Source organism: Varanus komodoensis, unplaced genomic scaffold (assembly GCF_004798865.1).
Source record: "Varanus komodoensis strain SLA01 unplaced genomic scaffold, ASM479886v1 scaffold47, whole genome shotgun sequence".
Taxonomy (NCBI): Eukaryota; Metazoa; Chordata; class Lepidosauria; order Squamata; family Varanidae; genus Varanus; species Varanus komodoensis.
In genome coordinates this window covers 2,578,016-2,581,177 of record NW_025336045.1, presented here as the reverse complement: position 1 = coordinate 2,581,177, position 3,162 = coordinate 2,578,016, and the positions used below count along the sequence as shown (strand labels likewise).

The 3,162-nt window shown below is 54.9% G+C and overlaps 1 protein-coding gene across 1 annotated transcript in view; it reads left to right on the top strand.

The window, feature by feature from the left end:
* Window positions 1-2,670: 2,670 nt before the first annotated feature.
* Window positions 2,671-3,162, top strand: part of KLHL29 (kelch like family member 29) — a 434,198-nt gene continuing 433,706 nt past the window's right edge. Inside the window, exon 1 of the mRNA XM_044445123.1 lies at window positions 2,671-2,716. The gene's annotated coding sequence lies outside the window, so the exon portion shown is untranslated. The remainder of the gene's footprint in view (window positions 2,717-3,162) is intronic.

The following is a 3,162-nucleotide window of genomic DNA, read 5'->3' as shown; positions in this document are numbered from 1 at the left end:
GCTTGCTCATTCTTAAATAGCAAACAAAGCTGTTTCCTTAGGCCATGTCATAAAGGCCAGGCAACCATAAGCCAACAAAGATTGCCCTCTATGATCATGCAGCCTTTGTATGCCTGCATGCAGTTTCCAAAGAATTTTCACTCCACGTCCTCTGCAGCCTTGAAGTCATTCCATGAACATTTAAACGCCACAGAGAGACTGTCATGCTACTTATCAAGTCAACTGTCCCACTGAGGTTTTTCATCAGATTACAGGTCAAGAGTATGCTATCAGCCAATAACATTCGGCTAGGGCAAATTTTGTTTGACTGCTCTCTTTCTCTTTAAAAGGATCTAAGAAAAATATGGCATGGAACTTAGGGAAGCATTTGTGTGTGTGCGTCTATTAAATCCCCCACATGCAAGGAAATATGAACTCCTAATCCTACATATCACACTGTGGTATAGAAGTCTGACAAGTTCAGTGCTGAGACACTCACTGTATCATCCAAGGGAACTGATCACATTTCCCCGTTTCAGACAGTGTGGTATTCAGCTAAAATAATTTCAGTAGCAAGAACTGCAATACTGGTGAGCAAGTGTGGATGGGAGGAGGAAAAAAACCTCTTTCCAATGCCATCTCCTTGTTTCCTCCTAGCCATTAAATTGTCCTTTATTAAAGCTCACTCGTTTGCTTTCATTACCTGTTTATTCAAGCCGCTGATTTCCATATTTTTCTCCCCTGGCCCATCATGCCTCTGATTGCTATTATGACTGTTATCTAGCATAGCTCTCTTGCTTTCAGAGTGTTAGAACACATTTGTCTGTAGAAGGCATCCCACTGTGCAGCTTGCTCCCCACTTCTTCTTCTCCAGGATGATTTCTTCAGCTTAAATCAAGGGCAGCAATCTACAAATCACTTAATCTGGAGAAGGTCTGTTGAAGTCAATAAATCAGCTCTCATACAAGATCCAGGTTCATAAAGTTAAAAAAAAATGTTTCAGAGACTAGTGCCTTCAATGGGCTGGCATATGAGCAACAGAAAACATCCGTGAGATAAACAGGAGCCATTCAGTGTTCTTAAGCCAATAAATGCCAGTGGTTCAAGAGCACTTAACTCTCCTCTGGATTCTTGCTAGCATACGCATATTTCCAGTCCAGCTCCCCCCTCCTCCATATAGTATTTACATTACGTGGATGCATAGGTAAAAAGAGCTTAGCTATTTCCCCTCAGAATCAATAGAAGGTACCCATCGTTTAAATTTTGACCCAGATGCATTAGGAAATCCTCCTTGCTCTTTCCAAAGTTACTCAGGCTTGCTAGCCTTAGGAAGACTTACTCAGGAGAGCAAGCCCTATTGAACGCAAGAGCGGGACGGCTTAGCGCAGAGCCAAAACAGATAGGATCAGATTGTGCCAGCGATGGCTCAAGGAACACGATGACGTTGCTTTTCTGGATTATTTCAGGGCGTAAGTGAAGTTGATTTCTCAAGAGCCAGGCGACGACGTAGCGTTGCACCGCGGGCGTTACGTTCTGCCCGTTCACAGAGAAAGTAATCGCAGTAGCAATTATTACATTTCCATTCGAATCGCGAGCGGGGAACGTTTTGACCGCAAGTCCGAAGGAAGACGGAGAACACAAAAGAAGCACCTCTCCCCGGAGAGATGCGTACAGTAGCGCTGCCTGAGCACTGTCGGATTAGGAAGTCCAGGGAAATACAGTACAGCGCATCTATATAAAGCATGTGTGAGTCAGAGCGCCAGGGGCAGAGAGAGGCGCAGACACACTGTATCAGGTGGCTGCTTCTCCCGCCGCCGCCCCCCTCCCCCGCTAGCTGTTCTGTTTTTTTCCCCAGTCTCTGTGCGTGTGTAACTTTACCAGAAGTGGTGCCATTGATCTCTCTCTCCTCCCGCTCTGCATCCTCCGTAGGGAAGAGAACAAACCTCCCTGCCTGGAGGCGCCGTTTCCTGCAGGATGGCACAGTCAGCTCAGTTGTCGGCTGCTGCTGCCGCTGCCGAGGCGGCGGCGGCGGCGAAGGAGGAGGATCGCGCTAGCCGGTTGGAGCACAAGAAAGGGCGACCCGGGCAGAGCCACCCAGCCTGCCACGCCGGTGCTGCTCGCTCTTGTGTGCAAATTGCCCGCTCCGAAGCCCTCCCTGTGGGGGAGGCCGGGTTGGGTTGACACATCGGTGGAGAAAAGGGGAGGGGGAAGGGGAAGGAGGAGAACGGGCAGAAGCGGGAGTGCGGCGCTCTCCGCCTGTCCCCGCCCTTCCTCGGCTTGTCCCGCCCCCCCGCGGCCGTGATTGGTGCTGCCCGCCCCTCGTTCGCGCTCCGAGGCCGCCTCCCTCGCCAGCTAAAGCGGCCAGTCTGTGAATAGGGAGCCAGAAGGGAGCATGGTATCGGCTCTGCACCAGCCGCTGCCTCCGTCTCCCGAAGTCTCCCCGCCGCGGCGCCCGCTCCGCGCCCCGCAGCTTCGCCTGCCCGGCCCTCTTCCTCGCCGCTCGGACGAGTTGAGAGGCAGCCCCGGCTGCGCGGGGCTTTGCGGTAGCGGGGGAGGGAAGAGAGGCTGCAATGCTTAAGCCGCCTCCTTCTCCTCCCCCCGCTGTTTCTGTGCATCCTCCTTCCCCGCCAGCCTGAAGACGGTGGGGGGAGGAAGGAGCCGCGCTCGCCCGCCAAGGACACGCACACTTGCGCGCGTGTTGCCGTACCCCCGCCCCGTCCCTCCCGGTGGAAGAAAGGTAAGAGCCAGAAGGGGAACGACGGAAGGTACCGGGAGGACCGGTAATGGGTGGCAGGGGGAGGCGCGTTGAGCGCCTTGTCGGAGCCCGAGGGGAGGCGTTTGGGCGGCACGCCGATGCGGCCGGGCGCCCCCTCGGCGCGCCCGGTGGCGAGCTGTTGTTGTAGTCCAGCTTGGGTTTTGCCAAGAGTAAGTAGCCTCGAGTGGATTGAACGGCTGGCTAATGAATCCCCTGCGCCTGCGCTCGCTGCCTGCATGGAAAACTTCCTGCTTGGGTGTTTGTGTGATGTGCAAGACCAGAAGCAGTAGCATGGGGGTGCTCTGAGGTAGCAGGAGGGCTTCGTGGGGCGGCGGGTGGCGGGGGGGGGGGGGGGGGGGGGGGGGGGGCCGGGGCGGGCGCCGCCCCCTTTCGTGCGGCTACGGCGGGCGGCCTTGGGGGGGCCCCCC